General features: G+C 45.3%; 1 long non-coding RNA gene and 1 pseudogene across 5 annotated transcripts in view; both read left to right on the forward strand.

Annotated features, from left to right (window-relative positions):
• The first annotated feature begins 121 nt into the window (after nucleotides 1-121).
• Nucleotides 122-4,409, forward strand: LOC309824186 (serine/arginine-rich splicing factor 3-like; annotated as a pseudogene). The gene is made up of 2 exons: nucleotides 122-194; nucleotides 3,593-4,409. The product of its transcript is annotated as a serine/arginine-rich splicing factor 3-like (transcript).
• A 6,808-nt stretch (nucleotides 4,410-11,217) lies between these two features.
• Nucleotides 11,218-21,703, forward strand: part of LOC309823620 — a 42,394-nt gene continuing 31,908 nt past the window's right edge. For all 4 annotated transcript variants that reach the window (XR_014296845.1, XR_014296846.1, XR_014296847.1 and 1 more), the window contains exon 1: nucleotides 11,218-11,573. This is a non-coding gene — a long non-coding RNA (uncharacterized lncRNA). The remainder of the gene's footprint in view (nucleotides 11,574-21,703) is intronic.

The following is a 21,703-nucleotide window of genomic DNA, read 5'->3' on the forward strand; positions in this document are numbered from 1 at the left end:
AGTCACCACGGGACCAGCGTGGCCTGTCTGTAGCCCAAGAAGGTGGGGACACAAGACTGTCCCCCGTGCCCCCCGCATCACCCGCGAGGCCGAGCGAGCACCAGTGGTGTCTGCGGGGAAGATGAAGGGCTCACGCACAGCCCCCATCTACAGAAGCACAGACTGCAGCCACCTGCGCTATGGAACAAACACAAGTGTCCACGCAGGACCCGATGTCTGACTGTCAAGGCCATGCCCGGGCCACGGTGAGAAGGTGCATCCCCCATGCAAGCCACAGAGAGGGGATGGGGGGGCCATCTGCGATTCTGAGCTCATCGGGCATCACCCCAGAGGGAGAGGGAGAGGGAGAGAGGTAGACAGAAGTACAGAGGGAGAGAAAGAGAGAGGGAGGGAGAGACGTCTCTCCCTTCCCTGGGGGTTCTCTAGTGCAGCCAAGGCTGAAAACCACTGCATTTTGGGAGATGGGTCCTCGTGGAAGAGTTAGATAGTAGCTCAATGGCATTATCGACACATACTAAAAAGGCCCCAGATCTTGGGGAGTCAGGGAGGGGAGTGTCGGCTGCCTCGTAAACGGGGAGAGATTGGGCATCAGGGGAGGTGTCTGTGCAGCCTGCGCCCAGGGCCCCGCAGACTTCATCTCCCAGCGGTGGTCCTGGGCTGGAAGTCAGCGGGGAGGTCAGGCTGTCCAAGCATCAACGTTGACTTCAGGGCTGATCTAAAAGGCGCCTGGTGTTTGTTGAAGCAGAGAAAAGAGAAAGCAGTAGGGAGAGGATGGGAGTGGGAGGGGGAGGGAGCCCCCCTCCTCAGCACTTCTACCGCTCTCCCTCTCTCTCTCCCTTTCTCCCTCTCTCCCTCTACCTCGCTGCCTCTCCCTCTCCCTCCATCTCTCCCCCTGCCTCTCTCCCTCCCTCTCTCCCTGTCCCTCTCTCTCTCTCCCTCTTTCCCTCCCCCTCTCCCTCTCCCCCTTTCCCTCTCCCTCTCCCCTTCTCCCTCTCTCCCTTCCTCTCTTCCTGTCCCTGCTTCCCTGTTCCGCACGCTCTGGCTCTACCTCTTTCCCTCTCCCTCTCCCTCCACCTCCTTCCGTCTCTGGAGAGGGAAGGAGGTGGAGGGAGAGGGAGAGAGAGATGGAGAGGGAGGGGGGAAAGGGAGAGAGAGATGGAGAGGGAGGGGGGAGAGGGAGAGAGAGATGGAGAGGGAGGGGGGAGAGGGAGAGAGATGGAGAGGGAGGGGGAGAGGGAGAGAGAGATGGAGAGGGAGGGGGGAGAGGGAGAGAGAGGGGGGAGAGGGAGAGGGGGGAGTGGGAGAGAGTGATGGAGGGAGCAAAAGATGTCTCTCCCTACCTCTCTCCCTCTCCCTCCCTCCTTCTCCTCCCTCTCCCTCTCGCTCCAACTCTCCTTCTCCCTCCGTCTCTCCATCTCCCTCACTCCCTCCCAGAGAGGCAGAGATAAGGCAGAGGGAGAGAGGGAGAGGGAGAGATGGAGGGAGAGGGAGAGGGAGGAAGAGGTAGAGGGAGGGAGAGGGAGAGGGAGAGAGGGAGAGAGAAAGAGGTCTCTTCCTCCCTCCCTCTCCCTCTCTCCTCCTTCTCTCCCTCTCTCCCTCTCCCTCTCTCTCTCCCTGTCCCTGTTTCCCTGTTCTGGTCTCCCTCTCCCTCTCTCCCTCTCCCTTGTCTCTGCCTCTCCCTCCATCTCTCCCTCCCTGAGAGGGAGTGAGGGTGAGGGAGAGATGGAGGGAGAGGGAGTGACAGAGGGAGGAAGAGGGAGAGAGGAAGGGAAAGGGCGAGGGAAGGAGAGGGGGAGACGGAGGGAGGGTGAGAGAGGGAGAGTCGGAGGAGAGAGGGAGAGGGAGGGAAGAAGAGACCATATTCCCTCTCCCGGTCTCCCTCTCTCTCTCTCTCTCTCTCTCTCTCTCTCTCTCTCTCTCCCCCGCCCGTCCCTCTCTCTCTCATCCTCTCTCCCTCTCCCTCCATCTCTCCCTCTCCCTCTCTCCCTCTCCCTTATCTCTGCCTCTCCCTCCATCTCTCCCTATGTGGGAAGGAGTGAGGGAGATGGAGACATGGAGGGAGAGGGAGAGTTGGTGGAAGAGGGAGAGGGAGGAGAAGGAGAGAGGGAGGGAGAGAGGGAGAGACATCTTCGCTCCCTCCCTCTATCCCTCTCTCCCTTTCCCCCCTCTCCCTCCCTCTCCTCCCTCCCTCTTGTGCTCTCCCTCTCCCTCTTTCCCTTTCCCTCTCCCTCCACCTTCTTCCGTCTATGGAGAGGGAAGGAGGTGGAGGGAGAGGGAGAGGGAAAGAGGGAGAGGGAGAGCGGAACAGGGAAACAGGGACAGGGAGAGAGGGAGGGAGAGGGAGAGAAAGAGGACAGAGGGAGAGGGAGGGAGGAAGAGACCTCTTTCCCTCTCCCTCTCCCCCCCCTCTCTCCCTCTCCTCTCCATATCTCTCTCCCTCTCTTCCTCTCCCTCCCTCTCCCTCCATCTCTCCCTCTCCCTCTCTCCCTCTCCCTTGTCTCTGCCTTTCCATCTCTCCGTCTCTGGGAGGGAGTGAGGGAGATGGAGAGATGGAGGGAGCGGGAGAGTTGGAGGGAGAGGGAGAGGGAGGAGAAGGAGGGAGGGAGAGGGATAGAGGGAGGGAGAGGGAGAGAGGGAGAGGGAGGGAGAGAGGGATAGAGGGAGGGAGGGAGAGAGGGATAAAGGGAGGGAGGGATAGAGGGAGGGAGAGACGTCTTTCGCTCCTTCCCTCTATCCCTCTCTCCCTCTCCTCCCTCTCTCTCTCTCTCCCCCCCTCCTGCTCTCTCTCCCTGTCCCTCCACCTCCTTCCCTCTCCAGAGAGGGAAGGAGGTGGAGGGACAGGGAGAGGGAAAGGGGTAGAGGGAGGGCGTGCGGAACAGGGAAACAGGGACAGGGAGAGAGGAAGGGAGAGAGGGACAGGGAAGAGGGACGGGGGAGGCGGGAAGAGGGAGGGGGGAGGCGGGAGAGAGACGGGGGAGACAGAGGAGGTAGAGGGAGGGGGAGGGGAGAGGGAGAGGGATGTGGGAGAGCGAGGGGGAGACGGAGGTGGAGAGGGAGTTGGGAGAGGGTCGGGGAGAGGGACGGGGAGGGGGGAGAGGGAGGGGGGAGGGAGAGAGGGAAAGAGAGTGACGCAGAGGAAAGAGGGAGAGGGAAGAGAGAGAGAGAGGGGGACAGAGGGAGAGGGAGAGAGGGAGGGGGAGAGGGACGAGAGGAAGCAGGCAGAAAAGAGAGAAAGAACACACCATGTACATTTCTGTCAAATGACACCGGGGATCCTTACACAACCAGGAGAAAATAACACAGCGAGGCTCTTTCTCAGCTGGAACTGGAACTGCAGATGGGGCGAAACACCATCAGGGTGGCCACACATGTCCAGCTGCCGCCCCAGCCCCCTGAGTCTGGTCACCAGGGCTCTGAGTGTTTGCTCCAGGGACCTGGGGTTCACCCTGTCACCCTGGAGGTCGGGCCTAGACAGCAGGGCCCCGGGCTGGACACATAGGGGGAAAAGCATCCCCACAGGACAGCTTGTGCGAGCCAATTCAGCTGCGAGATTCTAGAGGCCCGGGATCACCCTGTGGCCCATGAAACCCAGGAGCCAGGAGGGTCTTGCATCGGGATTCCTGTCCATTGGACTGTAACGTTTATGTAAGGAATCTTGGAAACAGTGGTAACAAGAGTGAATTTGAACGAGCTTTAGGATATTATGGACCACTCCAAAGTGTGTGGGTTGCTAAAAACCCTCCCGGCTTCGCTCTTGTTGAAAATGAAGATCCCCGAGATGCAGCGGATGCTGTCTGAGAACTAGACGGGAGAACACTCTGTGGCTGCCGAGTAAGAGTGGACCTGTCCAATGGGGAAAGGAGAAGTCGAGATCGTGGCCGCCTCCTTCTTGGGGTCGTCGCCCTCGAGATGATTATCGGAGGAGGAGTCCTCCCCCTCACCACAGATGTCCAAGACGGAGAAGCTTCTCCCGCAGCCAGAGCAGGTCCCTTTAGTAGATATAGGAGAAGAGAGAGATCACTGTCCCAGGAGAGAAATCGCAAGCCGTCCCGATCTTTCTCTAGGTCTCCTAGCCGATCCAGGTCAAATGAAAGGAAATAGCAGACCACTTTGCAAGAGGAGTGGTGCACAGGAAATAACTTCATTTGACAGGAGTATGTACAGAAAATTCAAGTTTCGTTTGAGACTTCCGAAGCTTGATGCACTTTTTAAATGTTTTAGCTGTTCACATTTGTTTGTCTCTTGGGACAGTGACACATAAAGGTGTCATTCTCTATGGTTTGAAATGGGTCATATGAGGCATGTAATATGCAGAATTGTTTCTTTACAATGTTCTCTTAAGCAAAATTGAATTTGCTTTGAATTTTTGGTCTTGCCTAGACTGAGAATAAAACTCTAACTCCTGCCCACCTAAAGTGTGATGTTTATTATTATGGAAGCAACACTGGCAAACATTGAAAAGACTTTCTGTAGCTGGGATATGGTATGCAGCTGTAGTTAAGCAAGCAGTCTTTAAAAGGTGCTGTGAACGCAAGCCAGCAGGTAGAAATGAAAGCCGCACCCTTACCCTAGATTAGAGGTTTAAGAATTCCACTAGTCTTCACACTGGACAAGAGGTTGTCCAGTGAGTTTAGAATCTAAGAAGTTTCAAGGAAGTTAGTTTCCCTTTGAGTTAGGTCATAAGTCCCCTCTGTGATTGCCGTACATGAATACATAGCTCTTTGTAATGTTTTTTGGAAGTTGAGATGATCAAGATACCAATGTCTTGCCAGATGAAGAGTATATTGTAGAGCTGAACTTTGAGTTACTGTGCAATTTTTTTTCATGCTGTCATTCGTAATATGTTTTGTGAGACTCCTTGGGATTAAAGTTTTGGTTCCAAAAGGAACAAAGAAAAAAAAAAGGATCCACCTGCCAATGCAGGGGACACGGGTCCGAGCCCTGGTCCGGGAAGATCCCCTGTGCCGCAGATCAACTAAGCTCATGGGCCACAACTATTGAGCCTGTGCTCTAGATCCTGGGAGCCACAACTACTGAGCCCCCATGCCACAACTACAGAAGCCCGCACAGCTAGAGCCCGTGCTCCGAAACAAAAGAAGCCACTGTAATGAGAAGCACGTGCCCGCAACAAAGAGGAGCCCCTGCTCGCCGCAACTAGAGAAAGCCCGTGTGCAGCAATGAAGACCCAACGCAGCAAAAAAAAAAAAAAAGACGATACCGGCCAGGTGATCAAGGGTAAAATTGTTTGTCACAAGTCCCGTTGATGGGGTGTATCCTTGATGTGTGTATCCTTGATGGTGTGTATCCTTGATGATGTGACCTGAGGAGAATGACATTTTTATCTGTGTCTGGATCTTCCGCCCCAAACCCCGTAACTCCAGCCCAACCATAAGAAAAACATCAGAAAACCAACAGACAAACAAATTGAGGGACAAAATACCTGACCAGTCCTCCTCAAAACTTTCAAGGTATTAAAACCCAGGGATGTCTGAGAAATGTCACAGCCCAGAGGAGACTGGGACAGAAAAAGGATGTTAGGGGAAAGCTAGGGAAATTCTAGTAAAGTGTGGACTTTAGTTAATAATAACGTATCCATCTCGGTTCCTTAGTTGGATAAGCATGTCGTACTAACGTACTAAAGTACTAACGTGTTGGAAATAGGGGTACTGGGTCGGGGGTCCACAGCACTCTGTACACTCTGTACAGATGTTTGCAACTTTTTTGTAACTCTAAGCTATTCTAAAATTAAGCAACTACTAAACAGAGATAAGAATGTTATTTCCCTGATTTGAACATGCCTGAGTTTGTTTTCATGGTCACATTTGTGCTATCTGGATGTGTCTTGGAATCAGTAGCAAAGGAGAGTTGCCAGCCCCTGGGAAGATGTGGCTGGTTTGCAGGTGGCTTGCTCTGGAGCTGAAGACCACGGTGGGAAGTCTGCAGCCTCGGGCTGCACTTAGAACCATGGGAGGGGATGGGCCAGCTCAGTTAGGGATGAAACCTATAAATAAAACTCTTTTTCTTTTCCATTATGGCTTATCACAGGATATTGAATATAGTTCCCTGTGCTAGACAGTAGGACCTTGTAGCTTATCCATCCTATATTTAATAGTTTGCCTCTGCTAACCCCAAACTCCCAATCCAACCCTCCCTCCCTCTTTCTCCCCCTTGGCAACCACAAGTCTGTTCTCTATGTCTGTGAGTCTGTTTTTGTTTCGTAGACAAGTTCATTTGTGTCGTATTTTGGATTTCACATATAAGAGAGATCATATATGTGTCTTTCCCTGCTGACTTACTTCACTTAGTATGATGATCTCTAGGTCCATCCACGACGTTGCTGCAAATAGCATTATTTCATTCTTTTTATGGCTGAATATATTCCATTGTATATATGTACCACATCTTCTTTATCCATTCATCCATCAGTGGACATTTAGGTAGCTTCCACATCTTGCCTATTATAAATAGTGATGCAATGAACATTGGGGTGCATGTATCTTTTCTTTCTTTCTTTTCTTTCTTTCTTTTTCTTTCTTTCTCTCTTTCTTTATTTTTTTTGTCACACAGTATGTGGGATCTTAGTTCCCTGGCCAGAGATGGAACCCATGCTCCCTGCACCGGAAGCACAGAGTCTTAACCACTAGACCACCAGGGAAATCCCAGGGGTGTATGTATATTTTTGAATTAGAGTTTTCTCCAGATCTATGCCCAGGAGTGGAATTGCGGGACCCTATGGCAGCTGTATCTGTTCTCTGCACGTCTCACATCAACCACCTGCACTCCACTGCTTGCTCTCAACGTCATCTTCGGGGAACACAACCTGCGACAGGGACCTTGACAAGAAGAAATGGCTCAGGGAAAAGCTACCTGCACAGGGAGGAGATAGAGGCCATCGACCCTGGGGTGCGGCGGGGAGAGTGGGCATGGAGATTTGTCATTTCATCCCTGATACTCAGCCCTCCTGGCTGCCCCACTCTAGGTCACCTCGGGATACAGAGGTGACCCGGTTAGAGTCCCAGCCTGTGCAGGAATCTAGGGGCACCAGCGGGTCTGAATAATATTAGTGCAGGGTCTCCCCCATGGCACTGGGGTTATTTGGGGCGGGTCATTCTCTGCTGGGGGCCCCTCCTGGGCATTGTGTGGGGTTCAGCAGCATCCCTGTCCCCACCCATTTGATTCCAGGGGCCCCTTCCCCCCCAGTTGTGACAACCACAGATTTTCCCCAGACATCACCGAAGAACTGGGTGAGGCAGAAGCAGGATGGCCCTGGGTGAGGAGCTGTGTTGAAGCAGCTGTGTTGAAGCAACCAGCCTGGCTTAGGGCAAGGTCTGCCCCGGTCCCGTCTGAGCCTGCATTTAGAACTGCCCCTTCCCTCTCCCACCTCCCATGCCCTGCAGTGGTCTCCGAGACATCATCCCCGTGTAAAAAATCACACCTTCTCAGTTTACTGTCCCCAGCACCTAGAAGAGTGTCTGCTATGTAGTAGATGCTTCCTAAATACTTGCTGAATAAAGGAGTTGAATAAAGGGATGAGTGGATGAATGAATGAAGGTTACCATGGAAGGAGGGGGGAGATTCCCTTTCTGGCTCTCGGGGGTTGGGATATCAAGTGAAAGATCCATCCTAAATAGGCTGACCAGCCTTCTGGGGTTCCCCGGAAATGAGGGTTTCCCCACAGTTCCAGCGCTCAAACCTGAGCGGTCCTGGGCAAACTGGGGGCGGGTGTTGGTCACCCTGTGTAAACACAGTAACAATTGCAACTGCAATAGCAATGGCCGAGGACCTCTACGGTCTTATTGACCAGGCCCAGTTCTTTACCTGGCGGGGAAGGGTGGGCCGGGATTGGAATTCCGGTGATCCAGGGTGGGCGGGTGAGGGCACACCCCGGGCTTGTGTAGGGGAGTCCAGGAAGGTTCTGGAGGAAGTGACAGTGACACAGGAGGGAGGGAGGAGTCTAAGGAAGAACATCCCACACGACAACGTGTGCCAATGGCCCTGGGCCCAAGGTCACACCTGACCAGGGCTTGCTTTTTTTCTTTTTTTTCTAATTTACTTTTTCCCACATGGATATGCAATTTTCCTAATGCCATTTATTGAAAACTCCTTAATTTCCCCACTTTCTGTCATATCAAGTTCTCATCTATCTGTTTCTGGACCTTTATTCTCTACCATAGAGCTATACGTCCCATCCTTGCACCACTAGGGCTGTTTCATCACTATAACTTTATTTTTTATTCATTTATTTCTTTGGCCGTGCCGGGCGGCATGTGGGATCTTATTTCCCTGACCAGGGATCGAACCCGCACCCCTTGCAGTGGAAGCTCAGAGTCTTAATCGCTGGACCTCCAGGGAAGTCCCCAGGGCTTGCTTTGACATCCATCGAATGGTGGCGGGTGGGCACGGGGAGCAGCTGTCTGTGAGCCATCCTGTGTAGAAATGCAGGGTGGAGGGCAGGACAGCTGGAGCGGGAGGGGAAGAGGCGGAGGAGGGAGGGAGGGATGGCGGGCGGGCGAGAGACAGACAGAGAGTTTCCGGAGACACTAGCTCTGGCCGTGTCCTAGGGCATGAAAGCTGAAAATAGCTCCTAGTGCCGGGAGCCTTGGAGCCGGAGCCTGGGAGCCAGGGTGACTGGCTCTCCTCCCTGGTGTGTGTGTGTGGGGGGAGGGGGGTGGGCTCCGGACTTCTCAGGCTGGGAATGGGGTGCACGGAGCAGGGACGGAGCAGGGACCCTTCTCTCTGGGACCTCGCGGGCCATCCTTAGCTCACAAAGCTGAGCCACTCCTGGCCCTACGAGTGGGGGGCTTATCCTCCCTGTCCCCTGGATCACACCCCCTCACACACAACTTCCCCTTGTGTGCTCCCAGCAACCAAGATAATCTGTTTTTAAAAGATTTGGGGGAGGGGAGTAAACATACAAACAAGAGCAGAATGGATACTTTTTCAGAATGGGAATGGCTCTGTGTAACCCCATCCCCAAGGTAACCAGAGTCCTGACCTCTAACACCCTTGACGAGTCAGCCTTGGTCTGGGCTTGCAGACCCACGGAAACTTCCTCATCCCCTCCTTCAGACCCCGTCTCTCCCTCGGCGTCTTTGTGAGAGGCACCCGGGGAAGTGGGACTGCTAGGCTGTACTGCTGCTAGAACTCCACCTGGGCTCCACCAGGCTCCAGCCCCCCGCCCTGTGCACCTCTCTGACCCTGAGGCACCTCAACTGGTAGGAGCGGCATCACCTTCCCTCCCGGGACTTGTGACACTTAAGGGAGACACAGAAAGGACAAGCGTTTGGCTCCCTGGCTGGCAAAGAGCAGGTGCTCAATTGTCATAAGTGTCCGTATCGGTGAGGGTTCTCCAGACAAACAGAATCCATAGCCTCTGTGTGTATATACACACACACGTACACATGTACACGCATACAAAAATATACAGCTGTGTATATATGCAGTACGCATACAGACATATACACATATAGTATATGCAATACGCAAATACATATATACACACATATATATAATGCATAGTTTGTATATATACAGTATGTCTACACACATATACACATAATATATACAATAGACACATACATATACACTATACATACACACATATGAAATGCATAGTTTGTATATATATATACAGTATGTACACATTCGTATAAGATATGCAATATACACACCTAGGTTCGTCTATATCATACATATATACACACATACAAAGATATTTAGGTGTGTCTATATACAGTATACATACATACACATATAATATATGCAATACATACACGTACATACATATAGACACACATATACACCTACATATAAAAGCATGTAGAATAAAAATATATGTACTGCTTCTATAAATTCGTCGTACATATACATACACATATCATATATAGGATACATACACATACATATATACAATGTATACACACACACCTATATGTAAATATGTGCATGTACATACACATATAAGTACACACGCAAGTGTGTATATAGAGTACATACATATATACATATAATACCTATACACATACAGGTATACAACATACATACACACCTATATATCAATATACACTGTATACATACATACATACAGTGTACATATACTGTACACATACACACCCATATATCAATACATGGGTGTGTGTATATATACAGCATGTTCACCTTCATAATATGTATACTGTATATATACACATACATACATGTATACAATATATACACACAAATATATAGGCTTGTATGTATACTGTATATAGTACTTACACATAGACTACAAACGCATGCACATATAAACATGTGTATAAATATATATATCATATCTATACACACATATACAAATTAATAGGCTTGTATATATTCAATATTTTTACATATATAGTTTCGTTTTAAGGAGTTGACTCTTGTGACCGTGAGGCAGGCAAGTCAGGGCAGGACTCTGGGCTGGAGACACAGGGAAGAGCTGATGTGCCAAGTCCATTGGAGGAACACTTCCCTCTTCCTAGGGCACCTCATTTTTCTCTCCAGTCCTTCAACTGATGGACGAGGCCCACCCACGCCGCGGCATTGACAATCTCCTTTACGCAAAGTGGACCAATTTCAGTGTTAATCTCTTCTGAAGAATACCTTCCTGGCCACATCTGGAATAATGTTTGTGGTTGCCGGGGCCCCACGCAGTGCGCACATGAGATTAACCATCCCCGTGGCGATGATGACACTTTATTTTCTCCCTTGACCATTGTCACTACTATTCCAATTAAAATGGCAGTGCTATGAGGGCAGGGCATTTCCTTTTTTGCCAGTACTGAGCGTCCGCGGTCTGGTGCCTAGCATAGGCTAAATACACGGCATTTTTGTGAACAGAAGCCGGGATTCCAGCTGTCATATTTAATAGGAATTATAGTCTTATTTGTGTGTGTGTGTGTGTGTGTGTGTGTGTGTGTGTGTGTGTGTGTGTGTGTGTGTGTGTGTGTGTGTGTGTGTGTGTGTGTGTGTGTGTGTGTGTGTGTGTGTGTGTGTGTGTGTGTGTGTGTGTGTGTGTGTGTCACGGTATGTCGAGGTCAGGAGTCGAACCCGCCACCACTGGCCCTGAGAGGTTTGGCCGGGTCCCCACTTCGGGCCGGTGGGTGTGGCCAGGGGCAGCCGATGACGTGCGTGCGTGCGTGCGTGCGTAGGAGCGTGCGTGCGTGGGAGCGTGCGTGCGTGGGAGCGTGCGAGTCCAGGAGGCGGGCCGCGCGGGCCGTGAGTGTTTCAGTCCGGCCCCCGGCTCACTGTGCTCGCCTCACGCCGGCCCGAGTTCGCAGCAGCGCTGGGGGCCCCGGGCCTGTGACCACAAAGAGGGAGCCGGGGCCCGGACGGGAGCGCGGCGGCGGCAGCTGAGGCCCAGGCCAGGCCCCGTCCCTTCAGCCGCCCGCCTGCCCGTCTGCCCCGCCCCCGCCGGCGGCGCCGCGCCCCTCCCCCAAGCGCCAGACTAGCGCGGTGCGGGGACCGCGCGCGAAGACATGGGGGAGAAGCTGGAGCTGAGGCTGGAGTCGCTCTTGGGGACCGAGCCCGCCGTCTACCCGTGGCCGCTGCCGGTCTACGTAAGTGCCGCCCGTCCCCTCCTCCCGGACCCCCGCCCCTCTTCCCCCACGGCGCGCGCTGAGCCCACCGAGAAACGGAGCGACTCGAGTCGCCAGACCCTCTTTGGAGCCCCCCTTCCCGCCCCGCCGTGGTTCTCCGCGGCAGTTTCCAGCCCCCGCGCGCAGAGTGGGCAGAGGGGAGCCGGCGCCGGCCGGGGGCGTCGACTCGGCCGCGGGGACCCCGCGCTTCTGCGGGGCGCCCGAGCCGGTCTGTGGTTGGCTCTGCAGGGCTGGGGACCCCGGTCCCCCCGGGCCTGGACTGCCGGCGGGCTTGCCCTTCTGTACTTTAGGATCTGACATGTAGGGTTTCTTTTTCCTGGTAGTTTATTCGTAGCGCTGTCAACGTGCTTAGTTTTTTTTTTTTTTTTTTCAGGGCACCCTTTCCTCCCTCTCTCCAGTTTTTTTGTGTTTCTGTTTTGTTTTGTTTTAGTTAGGCATTTTGTCCCTCTGATCTTGAGTGTGTGGGCTGGCAGGACACTTGGAGAGGAGGCGTTCTGTCCCCTGATCTTGAGTGGCCTTTGGAAAATGACAGGCCAGACGGAAATTTAACTTAATTGATATATAATATTGTATCTGTCCAAGGTGTACAATGTGATGATTGATATATATATAGTGTGTGAAATGATTACCACAATAAGTTTAGTTAACCTTAATTCACATAATTACAAATGTTATCTTTGTGATGAGAACTTTCAAGATGTACTCTCTTAGCAACTTTCAAACATAAAATACGGTATTGTTAACTGTAGCGACCGAGCTGTACATTACATCACCATTACTCCCTTGTCTTATAACTAGAAGTTTCTACCTTTTGATCGTCTTCCCTCATTTTCCTCACCTCCAACCCCCAGCTCTGGCAACCGTCATTCCATTCTATCATGAGTTCAGTATTTTAGATTTCACATATGAGATCATAAAGTATTTATCTTTCTCTGTCTGACATTTCATTTAGCATAATGCCCCCCAAATCCACCCATGTGGTCACAAATAGGCAGATTTCCTTCTTTATCACGGCTGAATAATAGTAGGTTGTATGCATCCCATTTTCTTCATCCATTCATCCACAAAAGAACACTGAGGTTGTTTCCATGTCTTGGCTCCTGTATTGGGTTGGCCAGAAAGTTCATACAGTTAATGAATACACTGTTCAATAAAACTTGGTGAAAATGAGTCTTTCATTTTTACTTAAAATAAATCTTTGACAAAGCCAGCTAGGCATCCCTTTGCGTAATGACTTATATCACATTGAAATATTTTAAACATATGAACAGTAATAGCTGAAATGACAAATGTTACTAATATTGACACAATTTATCAAGGAGAATATGTTAAAATGCAGATGGACAGTGAAAGAACAAATATAACTTTTAACTAAATATTGTCTTGATATTTAGACCATTGGTTAAAATCATGATAACAGGTTTCATCCATTTCAAGAAAGCAGAATATTTGCAGATCACTTAACATTTACTAGGTATGTTCTCAGTCTGGAAGGATATATTTCACTGACATGTGTCATTTAATTTAACCACATCCCTCTGTAATAGATAGTGTTATCCCTATTTGCAGATAGGAAACAGGCTCAGAAAGATTAAGAATGTTACCTAATTCTAGTAAGCAGCCAAACCTAAACTGATCTAATTCCAGGGCAAAGCTCTTTCTGACACATCAGTGTGGGTCTTTATCTCTTTGAGAATTGTTGAACATTAAAAGCCTTCTTCCAGTTAAATGCATAAAGAAACAACATGAGCAATGACATAACAATACAAGTCTCACGAAATAATTGGTGTGTTTGGCCTTGCTTTTGTTGATTGATCTTTTGCAAAATTGCTTTTCTCTTGAGATATTTAAAGTGGACTTTAACTATTTTCTTGGAAGACTTTCCTAAATTATACCTATCAGAAAGCTGCTTTGCTTTAAGGCTGAAGAAAAATGAAAGCTTACTTAACTACACTTAGGTGCCAGGGTCATACTATGAGCTCTACACCTGCCAGGATTCACGCTAAGATAGATAGGGTGGCTCAGCAAACTGTCCATAGTCCTGTGATTCCTTTCTGATATTCTGAAGTAGAAATAATTTAATAACTGTTCACAAAAGAGAGAAACACTGTTTCTTGGTCCTCAATATCATGCTGCTGTAGGCTAATTCTTTCTCTCTTCTGTCGCCCCTTAGTATAGAGAGTGTGTTTTGGGGACCCTCCTTCACGATCTTCTGCATTCCAAGAGCATCTTACATAAATCCAGGACTTCTCAAGCAGCCAGTTTTGCCAGATGGTCTTAGGGTTGGTTGTACCCCTATATGTATAATCCTGAACTTCTCAAGTAAGGTCCTTAGAGAGCATAATGGCTAAGAGAATTGGTGCTGATACCAGACCTGAGTCCAAATACTGCCTATGCCCCTAACTAGCTGTGTAACCTTGGAGAAGTAACTTAAGCCCCTTAAAGGGATTAGATTTCTCACCCGGAAAATGGTATAATAAATGCATCTACCTCATATGGTTAGTGTGTAAATTAATGTAACTTGAGATGGTGCATGTTAAGCATTAGCACAGTGCCTGTCTCTTGTTAGTAGTACCTGCTTTTATTATTAATTATTCTCTTTATATTCCCAGTTCCAGCTAGGTGCCTAACATATAATAGTTGTTCAGCACATATTTACTGGATTGAACCAGCTCTGAAATTTAAGCATTGGGTCAACAGCAAAGTAGTCACCCCACCATCATTTCTCCCAGAGAAAGGGAGAATAGATGGAAGCCAGCCATCATACTTTCTTTTCTTATTCTAAACTTCCCATCCAGCCCCAGCAATAAAATAATCTTCCTGAACCCCAACAATTTCAAGAATTTTTCAAATCACACTATTTGAAAATAGTTGGGTTGCCCAGATCTAATATGTCCCAGGACCCCAAGGTCACCAAGCTTATATTAATGAAGTCTAGTTAAGATAAATGATTACAGTTAGTAAACCAACTGCTTATGAGCTCATTGGGCTTTTTAAAATTTACTATCTGCGCTTCATAGAGACACAAGTATTTTGCTTTTGTAGGACGCTCAACAGTCAAAGTAGTCTTTTAAAAAGCACAAATCAGACGCTATTATTGCACTGCTTCTAACCTCTAAAGGCTATCTATTGTAAAGAGATTAAATTTTCAACTACTTAGCCAGGCTCACAGAGACCATGTGCTCTGGTCACTTACTACATCTTTCCCTGACCTTCATGGGGTTCGAGGCACAGTTGTCTTTTTCAGTCCCTCAGATGCAACAAGCTCTACTTCTTGCTCTCCCAGCTTTAGATTGGCTAATCCATGTACCCAGACCAATTTCCCTCTTATCGTTAAGGTCTCGGTTCAAACGCCACCACTGCTATCTTGACCAAAGAGACCTGCCTCCTCAGTGCGTCTCCATCCCTTTGTCCAGTCGTATTTCTGTCACCGTACAACATTTATTTACATGTTTACTCTGTCTTCCTCCACCACTGGACATTTGCTTAAGAGCAGGGACTTTGTAATTTTTTGCTCACCACTGAATCTTCCAAGGCTTGCAGCACACACTGGCACATAGGTGTGTAGGAAATGTGTGTCTAATAAAGAATAAATACGTGAATAAAAAAAAACTGTGAAACACTAACACAAGAATATTCTTCTTTCAAAAGAATAATGAAAAATAATTTCATTCAATAAGAGTCATTCTTAGTTACTGATACGTGACTTAGTAGATCCCATTCAATTTAAAATGTTCCCTTTTTTTCTGATACTTTCACAAGTCATTGATTAAATGTTGCTCACTTTTAAGGCCAATCTGTGAGACATTATTTAACTTGTCTACTCTAAAGTTCCAGCGTTAACTCAGGCGGGGCTTCACCAAGTACTGACCATGTGACCTTGGCCTCTCATTGCCTCAGTTTTCTCATTTGTAACATGGGTATAATAATCGGCTTATTTCATACGCCTATGAGGAGGAGAACTTTACATATGTGTGTGTGTGTGTGTGTGTCTATATGTATTTAAACAGTGTCTTAGAATAGTGTCTGGCACATGATAAGCATTATAGAAGTATTGACTGCTGCTACTAGTACTGTTATTATGAGAACTAACTGTTGAGAATAATCCTTCATATAGTGGTTTATTCCACTGAAGATAAAGGAAACTCATAGAATATTAGAAATCAGATTAAACACAGAAAGCCAGTAAAATATACCAGGACAGAAGATGATGAGAGTGTGAAAGCATAGAGGAAAAAACATGGTTTTTGTATTTCTTTTTCTTTTTTAAAGAAGGAAAGAGCCTAGAAATAGGACAAAAACTATTCATTGGCTATACTGACATGGAGACCCCTGGTGACCTTCATAAGTAAAATTTCAGGACAGTGGGCAGAGAGATTACGGTGAGAGAAGTCAGGTGGATGTAAATTATAGAGTAAGTGGGACTTGAGGAAATGGAAACAATACATGATGATAACAATTTTGAAAAGTTCAGACATGAATTGGCTAAAGAAGATATGCAGGGATTAGAGGAGGAGGGAGGCTTTCGTGTTACACGTACAGTTTTCAACATTTTAAGTTGGAGTTACTAGTCTAGAGTGAGGTTGAATTTTGGCAAGAATCATGCATAAGGAGTAGAATGGGTTGTAGAAAATGCAGTGCTGTGAAGTACTTGAGAAGATGAGAGAAAATGAAATGCTGTCTGTAGTGCACGTGGCCTTTGAACTTGAACTCCTGTAGTGAAAGGGAATACAAAGATCAATGCAAATGCTAATGAATTAACGGATTTGGCAGTGGACTATTTACTGACTTCTGTGTTCCTAATGAGTTAGGAAGCGCCTCACCAGCTCAGAGTGAAGGAAGTAGAGAGGATGGAGGAAAATTTGAGGAGGATAGGGAAAGCTTCTAAGAAAATAGTCCTTAAGGAGAATTAGAAAGAACTTACTGTAAGTCAGAGCAATATTTCCAGTCTCGAAAATCCATTTGGAGTTGGTGATTATTAATTTATTGGAATACCAATTTGCCCTGCCACATGAGTTTTCTCCGGCTACCTGGATATAAGTTACACAGAGGCAGAAAAGAATGAGAGATAACAATCGAGGGGAAATACAATTAGTATTTTTGTTTACCGTTTTCCACTTCCCCGCTCCAACTCTGGGGAGCCTTCATGGACATGGCTGCCCTCCCAGCCTCCAGCAGCACTCTGTTATCAAAGAATTCAAAGAAATGGAACATAGGTTTCCAACTTATTAATTTAGCAAAATCAAAAATTGTGTATAATGTTTTCTGTTGGCAGAGATTTTTGCAATATAATTTGGTTCCGTCTTTTGACAAGTAATTTGGCAATGTCTAGCAAGATAAAAATGTTAATAGCTTTTTACACGTTAACTCTAATTCTGGAAGCTTATGCCGATAAATAATTTATAATCCAGAAAATTATTATATAAAGATGCTCATTGTCATGTCATTTGTAATAACAAAAAATTGGAAACACCTTTAATTGTTAACAATAGGAAAACAGTTTAGGAAATTATATCCACTTAGTAGAAAGTGACACAGTTACTATATTATAATTACACGATGATGGAGCAAAATAAAATAATGCTTACTAAAGAAAGAATGAAGAAAGCTGACCTAAAATTGTGTCTTCCTTGTGACAGTAATTATGTAAACATATCAATATTTATTAAAACTTAAAACCAAAATAAAGTTTTAAAAGCTCTGTACCAGTAATGGGGATTTTATGTTTGTTTCAAAATATTTTTTAACATAACTCTTATAATTTTGTTTTGTCTACTCCTTTTCTTAAGAATTTCTGACTCTTACCTCATTTTTCATTTCATAGTTTCAAATAAAGTCAGCAATTTTATCATCAGAGAAGATTAGACTTATTTGACAGTTCATAATTCCAAGTTATTTGGTATAAAAAGACCATATACAATTGTAGGTGCTTTCAAAATAAATTTTCGAGAATTTTTTTTTTTTTGCTTAGTCTTTCCTGGTATGGAGATGAAGCAAACTACCTAAAATTGCTAGCCGTTCTTTTTTCATTTTTCTCATTTTATTGATTTATCTTGCCCTTCACAGAAATGATAACAAATGAGTCTGCAGTTGCATCTGCCAATTTCTTAAATCCTCTATTATCCACATTATGAAATCATACTTGTATGAATGCTTCCAGTATTTTCAGAGCTCTTTAGTTAGTATACTTTAGCATTCTGTATGAAGTATCTTATGTAAGTGTAAAATTTAGACTCAACTTCTGGAAGCTTTGATTTCTTAGTTCAAAAGTGAGAGATCCTTAGTTCAGCCATATGATTAACAATTACTTGTATAGTAAGAAGCTCCTAATTTATTGTTTTATGGATACCTGGCAGTTTTCTTGCCATTTCTCGGAAGTTCTCTATTAAACACATTCTCTCTCTGTCTCTCTCTGTCTCTCTCTGTCTTTCTGTCTCTCTCTCTCTCTCTCTCTCTCTCTCTCTCACACACACACACACACACACACACACACACACACACACTTGGTGATTAAAAGCACAGATATGGCATTATGAAATCTAAGATTCAATTTCCAGTTCTGTAGTTTCTGGGCCACTTCACTTCAGTCAAGTAACCTAATGTCTCTGAACCTTGTTGTTTTCATCTGTAAAATAGAAATTACAATTATATCAGACAATCCTCAAAACATCCGTAATGATTTTAGAGTTTCAGAGTCAGGTAAAAGCAGGCACTCAGTAAATGGCTAGTGCTTTTATTACTTTATTATTATTTCGGTCTTGGTTTTCCTTGAGTCTGTGAGTCCCCATGATGAAATGTGATTTCCAGTAGATTGAGTAACACCTGTTTTCACCAAAAATTTTAACTGAGTTCATTACTTTCTGTGCAACCCAGATTAGTTTTCTGCCTCTTTTTCTGTGCCGTATGTAGGTGTTCAGTAGATTTATTTAATAAATGTATGAATGCTTGAACGCGTAGATGAATTTTTAAATGCTTCTTTTTGAGAAGGTAGAACAAATGTGACACAGTAGAACACATAAGAAAATAATCCATGGAAAAAATGGCAAAGTCATGTATGTGCCCAGGGCCAGACTAAGAAGAATTGCTTGTTTTTTTTTTTTTTTAGGAAAAATGTGTTGAATAGCTTATTTTAATTATTTTTAGAAGTTAAGTACAGGGACTTCCCTGGCGGTCCAGTGGTTAAGACTTCGCGTTCCAATGCAGGGGGGTGTGGGTTCAATCCCTAGTCGGGGAGCTATGGTCCCACATGCCTCGCAGCTAAAAAACCAGAACATAAAACAGAAGCAGTATTGTAACAAATTCAATAAAGACTTTAAAAAGTGATCCACATCAAAAAAAAAAAAAGTTAAGTACAAAAATTTGCTGATGATTTACATATTTAGGACCAATAAAATAATGTGAGATTAGCTGTACTAAAACAGAATGTTGAGCTACATTCACATTAAGTGACATTATATAGTCTAAATTTATGGAAAACTTCTGAGATGGTGAGTGACCTTTGAGCAGAAAAAGACAGAAGGGGAAATGGCCTTTTCTACATTCTATTGTGCCTCTAAGTAAAATGCTTGGTAATCTAGCTACAAAACTCTCTGTCATTTGGCTTTAGGCACCTACTGTGATTTACCTTGTGAAGATCAGATTTTGCCATGGAGAGGATTTGTAAAAGTATCACACGTTCCAGTACCGTTGGCAACCACAGCTACCAAAAACTCCCATTTAAATTGATGAACCTAATATCAGATGATAGTATCATTTCCTTGTGGGTGTTCTGGGGAAAGGTGGGTAAGAAATGTATACAAGTGAATACTTTATTGACTGAAATAACAATTCATCATTTTGAAAACATAAAATACATTAAAGTTGTTATAGCATCATCCATTAATATTTCACTGTAGTTTAGACATGGCCTACAATCAATGTTTTCTGCCCTTTGAAACAGAACCATGCTTGTGGTATGCATTAATCATATAAAAGATGAAACACTGAAAAGAAATTCAGCCTTTAAAGACAATTTGCTTTGATTTATTCAGTGGGTTCTCCTAAAAAGTTAATACCAAGAATTATTGCTTGTTAAATTGGAGTTAGAAATTCTTTCAGAGTTACTTAGTATTTTCTTTAATATCAGTATCAAGGAAGGCAAAGCAAATTTGCATATTTATTAGGAAATACAGGCACATAATCATAAAACAAGAAAACACAACGTTTTTATAGACTTTATTTTTTAGAAGTGTTTTAATTTTACAGAAAAATTGAGAAGATAGTATAAAGTGTTTCCATATACACTATACCCATTTCCCTCTCTGATGATCAATTTATATTAGTATGTTCCATTGTTACAATCAATGAACAAATATTGATACATTATTGTTTACTATAGTCCATACATTAGTCCAGTTCCTTAGTTTTTACCTAATGTCCTTTTTCTATTCCAGGATTTCATCCAAAACATCACATTACATTTAGTTGCCATGTTTCCTTAGGCTCCTCTTGGGTTTGATAGCTTCTCAGATTTTCCTTGCATGACCTTGGCAATTTTGAGTAGTTAGGTTTGCGTAGGATGCCCACTACTAGAATTTGTTTGATGCATTTTTCATGATAATATTGGGATTATGTGTTTTGGGGAGGAAGACCACAAGAGTAGAAGGGTTATTTTGTCAGATCACATCAAGTGTACAAAGTATCAATATGCATTATGAATGCTGAGGTCAACCTTGATCACCAGGCTGAGGTAGTGTTTTTCAGGTTTCTCCATTGTAAAATTACTGTTTTCCCTTCTCCATATTGTACTTTTTGGAAGGAAGTCAATATGCTCAGCCCACAACTAAGGAATGGAGAGTTATGCTTAAGATGGAGTACTACATAAACTATTTGGAATTCTTTTGCACTGGAGATTTATCTATTCTCCCACATTTATTTACATATCCAATCATTTATTTATATCAGAAGAACTCATGGATTTTTATTTTATACTTTGGGTTATAATCTAATTCTACGTTAGTTACTTTGTTCCTCAAATTGCTCTAGTCCTGACCCTTGTGAACTCTTTTCAGTTCAGTGGCTCGTGTGCCACTCTGAGGTATCCCCATCCTATATAATTTTTTGGAACTTCCTTACTTTCTGACACTATAAGATGGTCTTGTATATAAATCTTGTATATTTACTGCCCCAGTCCTAGAATCAGCTACTTCTTCAAGGATAACCAGGTCTTTTTAGTGGAGCACAGTATTAGACAGCAGGATCTGGGTGTGGGGTGTGCTGATTGCTGCCCGGATGTCATTGCTTCTAGATCTTCTCAGCTGACAGAGCAAAGAGATAACATGTGTGTACATTACCCATGTATATGCACACATCTATAAGTATCTCTCTACATAACCATGTGTATTAAGGTAATATGAAGCAATATTAAGCTAAACATGAATGTATATTGATGTTTCCAACTTTAATCTGTTACCACATAGACCATCTTAGCCTCATCTCTTGCTTATCTTTAAATTTCAACTCCAGCAAAACACTTGACTTTTAGAAGTATGGAAATCAAATTGTAGCTACTTTGGGAAGCCACATCATCTAGCAGAATAATTCTGAAAGGGCAAGGTGTATATCATCAAATTTTAATTTACAGTCAGCAGCACTTTGTAACATCCATAGGCCTCCAGACCTCTGCTTCCAAGAAGATGAAGTAGCCCATTTCTCCCAGGTTCTTCCACTTAAAACTAAAACCCTGAACATAACAACAGACAAACATAGGAAGACACTGAAAGGTGGAAATGAGAAGGCAGACTTAACTAAGGACTTTGGGACTTGAGGAATAACATGGTGATGAGTCCCCTGTGTTTCCTGTTGCTTCCCATACATCCTGGAGAGGGTATACAGGAACCCCCAATCAATAACCACCAACAGAACAACAGACGAAAAAGCTTCAAAAAAGAAAACACAAAACCCCCGTTCCCCCTAGCCAAGGTGTGAGGAAAGGGGTTGCCAAAGAGAGAAAAGCATTTGGGCAATAATATACACACTACTCGAGCCAAGTGCCAGTGGAATATTGCACCCGTCCCCTATGTCCTGTGGTTTCAGTTGGGCCAAGCTAGGAT

This window comes from Grampus griseus, assembly GCF_964374135.1.
Source record: "Grampus griseus genome assembly, chromosome: 6".
Taxonomy (NCBI): Eukaryota; Metazoa; Chordata; class Mammalia; order Artiodactyla; family Delphinidae; genus Grampus; species Grampus griseus.